The sequence below is a fragment of the Rissa tridactyla genome, chromosome 3, assembly GCF_028500815.1.
Source record: "Rissa tridactyla isolate bRisTri1 chromosome 3, bRisTri1.patW.cur.20221130, whole genome shotgun sequence".
Taxonomy (NCBI): domain Eukaryota; kingdom Metazoa; phylum Chordata; class Aves; order Charadriiformes; family Laridae; genus Rissa; species Rissa tridactyla.
In genome coordinates, this window is record NC_071468.1 from 16,206,050 (window position 1) to 16,212,184 (window position 6,135).

At 41.4% G+C, this 6,135-nt stretch overlaps 1 protein-coding gene across 2 annotated transcripts in view; it reads left to right on the plus strand.

The window, feature by feature from the left end:
* Positions 1-6,135, plus strand: part of TMEM63A (transmembrane protein 63A) — a 49,175-nt gene that overhangs the window by 36,241 nt on the left and 6,799 nt on the right. The window contains exon 28 of one of the 2 annotated variants that reach the window (XM_054193724.1): positions 32-147. The gene's annotated coding sequence lies outside the window, so the exon portion shown is untranslated. Of the gene's footprint in view, positions 1-31; positions 148-6,135 lie in introns of those variants that run through there. The other variant, XM_054193723.1, reaches the window with a different exon arrangement.

Genomic DNA, 6,135 nt, shown 5'->3' on the forward strand with positions numbered 1-6,135 from the left:
TGTGTCTCCATTACTACTGTCTTCCAACCAGGAGCCTGCAGTCTCCAGTGAAGAGTGACTCTGGATTCCTGGTCGAAAGCAAAGGTTGTTGCTTTCCTGGAGGAGGATTTGTTCCCTTCTGTAGCAGCTTATTTCCTGCCTTTCTAGGTAAGTTCTGGTGTAACAAGTACCTGATCTTCTCAGCTTGAATGGATTGAAAGTCCCACCTCAAGACCAAGTTTTATGGCTAGTAGAAAGTAATAATCTGTAGTGTTAACTAACAAGCTAAATATATTTACAACTTCAATTCTGGACAGAGTTCTCTTTCCATTAAAGTTCTGGTTTGGAAATGTCCATAACGAACATGATTAGATTTCCTGAAGTGTTGTTAGATTAAAAGTTTGTGTATTTTAAAAAGGCTACTCTTTACTACTGTATTTGACTTCCTGCACAACAGCTTCTCTTTGTTTGTTTCATTGGGTTTTGGTTTTTTTGTCCCCGTCAATGAGTAAGTGGAGATGATATTGCCTGTCAGGGAGAAATTATATTCATTCTGCTGTAACCCTCCTCAGACCTTGATTTACCTGCTGCTGGATAGATGTTCAGAAGGTTCAGTACATTGTATTAATTTGTAGAAGTGTCTAAAATAACCTGAAATCTCTAATTATCAGTTGTCATCTCTCTTTATCAGTAGATGTTGCCAAGACAACTTTAACATTTGTGGTCTTCAGCAGTCCAGAGCTTCATCCCATCTTATCATTTCCCTACAATGTGGTAGATATGTAATACATATATGATATAACACAGATACGATAGTGTCCTTTTAGGGCCTTAAAACACTTTTATCTTCCAGACCCTAAACTGGTGTTTATGTTTTGGTCTTGAAGTAAAATAGCTTTTTCTGAGAAGTCAGAGGACAGCGGTTGCAGGATCTGATAGCTTCAAGCACTCTGTACTAGGTCTCTGCATGATAGTCAAGTGGGAATGGGTGGGACTGTAAATAGCCAAGAAGAGAGAGAAATTTTCACATCTGTTTCTAGACTTAATGGTTAATTAAGTGCTGGTTCATAGTTAATGAAGACACTATTCTCAAATGTGATGTTTAAAATAGAGTTCTAGAAATATAATGTATGTATGTCTCCTAAATAAAATAGGAGCCAGAATTTGTTGCTGTCTCATATCATCGCTGCTGTGCAGTTATGAACCGCCAGTTTTTATGTAGTGACGCAAAAAAGTGAAAGTTTGTGATGGAAGTTAGTGGCTGTTTTTGAAAGGTGTCTATCTGTTGTGCTTCTTAGATCTTTATTAAAAAAAGAAAAGCTGCAGTCCAGGAGGAAGACTGAGAGCAGAGGGAATGTAAGATAGATGTATTTTTGTACACGGCTTGCCTTCCCTCATGCATTTAGTGGTGTTTCATACTTGGCTTTTCAGATTGATTAGCTTTATTACAGCCTGCTCTCCTGAAATGTAAAGCACCAAGTTGTTTCTTTCAAGTGAGGATGCTGCATGTCAAAATTTATTTTGAATTCTAATTTTTTTTTATCTTATGGCAGATTACCAGTACTTCTTCCCCCTCCATCTATAGATATAGAGAAATAAAACCAGCAGCTATCTCCACAAAGGAAAATGGAAAAGGAAGTGATTTAAAAAATTTGCCAAGTTCTGCAATTTGAATGCAGGCATTGAATTTTCCATTCTAGCTTTAGAGAACAGAGTAGGCCTTTCTTCTTTTATATTTGATGTCTGTAACTTCAAAACTGTTACTAAAATAGGAAGAATTCATTCCCTTCTACGAACAGAAATCAGAATCTGCTATGAATAAAAGGGCAAAAATTGAGAAATAAATTTGGTTGTGCAGCTTTGAGAGGAATCACTTAAGCAATTCTTTCTGTTATTTAGCTTCAAAAGGGGAAAACACATAATGGTATAGTGGTGAAGTTAGGAAAAGTAATTATATCTGTGTTCTGCAATGGGTTCTGCTGCTCAGTTTGTGAGAAATATTACTTAATCTCTCTTTGTCTCTGGTTTCTCTGAAAGATTAAGAATGCCTTCTGATCACTGCGAAAAGCTTTATCAGCCACAGAAGACTTGAAACAATGCCAAAAAAAAAAAATTCCATTGAGACAAAAATGCAGGGGTGGACCTTAGTTCCCTTGAGACTATACAAGAATTCCTAGAATTCAAGAGATACAAATGTATTTACATACAAACTCACTCCAACAATGCAGGCTTGCTTGCAAAAGAGCTAAAGAACTGCTGGAAAATAAAGCTCTTCTAGGAATTCCTCCATTTGTGGAAACTGAAATGTTAGTAGGGGTGCTCTGAGCAAGGATGAGATCCTGCAAGGCTGCGATGGCCTCAGTCCAAAAGTGAGTGGGAGTACTTAGGCTGGGCTGGAGCAGAGCTGCAACCCAAGCTCATGAAATCGCACTGAGCGAGGGATGCCATGCAGACAATGGGAAAAATGTCAGCTGGGCTAGGCCTTTCCCCGCTGCAGAGGACGATGTTGACATCGCTGATCTGAATACCTCGGGGTGGGGCACATCCACGTACTCTTGTGCAATGGACAAAGAGGACTGAAGCAACAGTAGGTGGCTGTGCTAAGAAGGAAGGATGGGCTATTTACCAGGGAGCCAGTGTCAGCAGGACAGGCAAAAGTTGTTTTTTCATTGGGTATGGTGTGGATACTAGTGGGGGGCAAGTCAGGGGAGTGGGAGGAATTTTAGAGCTGAGGGTGCAGTTTCCCCTTTCCCCTGCCTGCAGGGCCTGGCCCTCCCTGGGCCCAAAGCTGGCTGCAGCTGCTGCGAGGGACGGACAGCTGGGCTGTGGACACAGCCAGAGCCCCTCGCTCAGCCCTGGGGGCAGGGGGCTTTGCAAGTGGGATGCCAGGCCCCTTGCAGCTGCTGGGACGGGCAGCAGAGGCAAGGTGAAGTCTTAACACATAGCTGAGTTTGTCGCATTGGTACCTTTGACTCAGTAGCTGCGCAGCTGAGTGTAGTTTTGTCTTCTCATATTCCTGTTCACCTTGTCTCTTTACTGCGCTGTACTCCCTCTGCACTGATCGTCTGCAGTGGTTTGAACCATTGCTGCAAAGGGGGATTATCTTTCATTTAAGAAGATGGAAACTCATCACTTAAATCTCATTTATCGTTCGTCCTATCCTCAAAACCACAGACATTCAGTTATTAAACACAGGGAGAGCATGAGCATCCTTCTTAACGTCTTAAAATCTAATCAGGAAGGTACTTTGAGTACTGAAGTTTGGACTACCTCTAGCAAGGGGAACGAGCTGTCACTCAGCGCAGATCTGTGTATAAATACTGCTCTCTAGAAGACAACTGACGATTGTAATGGGGCTAATTCTTCTAGCAGCATTGGCATAACACCATCAGGGCTGTCTGGCACTGCGCAAGATATTTCTTCTGTGAAAGAAAACTAATCCTAAGCAAGATGGTTTTAGTGTGAGTGATGTTCCTTAAAGTGCTATTACAGCAAGTAAAACAAGTGGCATCATTTCTCAATGTTTTAAAATAAGCTACCCTGAAATCAATATGGATTTATTCCTTGTCTCTTCCCACAGTATCCAGAAGGATCTTTACATTCCTCTTTCAGACAAAAATGTATCTTCATTTAATGCATATTATGTATTGCACCTGCTGTAAAACAGAGTGTATGTTTGATTGACTGTCTTGAACCAATCAATCCCTGCCCCCGAGCAATTCCAGCTGACTCAGTGGTGATGAATAGTGCCCCTCGTGGATTTAGATCTGACTGTGAAGCTAGACTTAACAGATTCTATTTTTTGCTAAATGATGGTTTAACTTCCTTTTTCATACGAAAGTGTGATTTCTATCCATGTTTTTTTTTTCATTCATAATCTGAGTAATGCCTGACTCTTATGTATGTGAAGTCTTGTCTTGTTTAGTTGTATAAGGTGTCCAAAGGCAGCAAATAGCGGCTTGGATTTTTCAGGACTTAATGGGTTGTAGTTTGAAAGTCAGAAGTCAAATTTGGTTGTAGTGGGAGTTAGTTTAGCTGGAGCTGTATGAGAAGATGATGACCTTCTTAGTGTTTTTTCCATACCAGAAGCAGATACTTTCCAAAGCATTTCAGCTGGGAGGCAGAGTGTAAGTCCTGTTTATTTTCAGTGGCATCTCCATGGTTCTGAACCTCTATCCAGACTCTTCATGGGCTGTAACTGGCTAATTAAAAAGCAGGGTTTAGGTCAGCTACCTCTTGTTTCAGTGTGGGATAAATGCATGTTTTGGAGCAACTTAAGAAGGAATGACTTTTTTTTTTTTTTTTTTTTGTTAGGACTACAGTTTTTTTTGAGCAGAGACTTTGGTCCAGAAATGGCAGCTTCACCAAGAAACGGCTCTGGAGCATCAAAATGTCATCAGATTCCATGTTCTCCTGAAGGCCATAGCTACTATTTCAAAGAGCCTTATTCCGAAGAAACAGCTCAGCCAGGCCAACAGCAGCACGTTTGGCCTTGTTAGAGGAAACTTACTGTCTGAGCAGCAGGTACTCAGCTGGCCCACTTAAATCAGAACAAGTATAACAGGGCGGGAAATCCTTTCTTACTACTTTAGTATTTTTGCAATAACCTGATATGTGGTTACTTGCTAACAGAAATGTTACGACTATTTCTGATTATCTGACTTTTACACTACTGACTGCAGTACTGCACCAAAAATGTACTGTACTGTGTATCAGGAGTAGGTCTGGATTCGCTCAAGGTGGTTTTCAAATCCAAATCTCAGGCTCGTGGGAGAGTTGTTCCCTGCAGGAAGAAATGCAGATGCTATCACTAGCCCACAAACACTTCATTAGTATTAAACCTTGCACTACAGGCAGTGGGGTTGGCTGTATTTTGCTAAAAACAGATGATAATTTTGAAAACGGGGAGGGGAACTGATGTCAGGCTTTACATAGCTGAATTTTATACTCTTTCACATTGCCACAGTATTTCACTGAATCTTTCTATGTAAGTGTAGATAAGTAGGTGATGAACAACAGCTGCTGATAGCTGTGGGCTTAAAGACATCAGGATTCAGAACAACCTTTGCTATATAACAGGTGTTTAATTATAATTTTTAAGTTTCTACAGTCTACTACCTTCTATGTCCAGATTTCTTCTCTTTCAGACAGTAGCTAATCAAACCCCTTTTCATGCTGTCTCAGTATTTATCTTCTATGTGAAGTAAAAGGGGCAGCGTGGACAGCTCGTGTTTGTGGCAGGCTGATGTGCACTTACCTGGCCTGCAGAGAGGTGCAAGGACGTGCTTGCTTACTCTCTCTGTTCATTATCATTGTCTCAGATTGCTGAGGCGCATTTAAAAATAGAAAGGTTCTACAGGAGGTTGTTTTTTGTCCAAGTCTCACTGGTGACTGACTGAGCCTGGATGAGCTGCTGTAACACAAGATCACAACACAGAGTCCTGCTGTGCTTCTTTTCACCAAGGCTGGGGCCCTTCAAGCAGATCTGTTCCAGAATGGAGAGAGAAAATGCTTTGAGCCTTCTACTTGCATCTGAAAATTGGTTTGGCAGGTATCATATAGCAAACTTCCTTCCCACTTACTTTATCTGCATTGTGACTGAGCAGTCCCTGGGGAAGTATTCAGTTCTATCAGTATATGGCAGTGCTCCCTAGCACCACAGCAGATGTCTGCATGTGCATTAAAGATGAGAGAGGATGATCTCCAGCTCTGAAATATAAGGCCACACAGGGGACAGAAGTCAGGCAAAACCAAATGGTCAGAGATCAAGACTTGTGCAAGAGGGAGCACAGTGATGCACGTAAACAGCTGCTGTTGTCGGAGGTGAGCTGATTCCTCCTGAATAAGTAACCTCTTTTTAATATACTCAACCTGGAACAAGTTTGGGGACGGTCTTCTCTGAGAAGAATCTACTTTAGACAAAGTGAATGATTCTGTATTTTCTTCCCGTCTATTCAAAACAGATGGGCCTGCACCACATAGTATTTTGCAAATGAGAACATAAATTTTGACTAGTGAAAGCATTTACAAATACTCACTACTAATCTGGAAGCAGTCAGCTGTCTTAGAGACTTCAAGTACAGCTTGAGGGCCTAATCTTGTAGGGAGACCCGAGAGCTGCTGTGCCTTCCTCTGCTGGCAGAGGTAGGTGCAGAA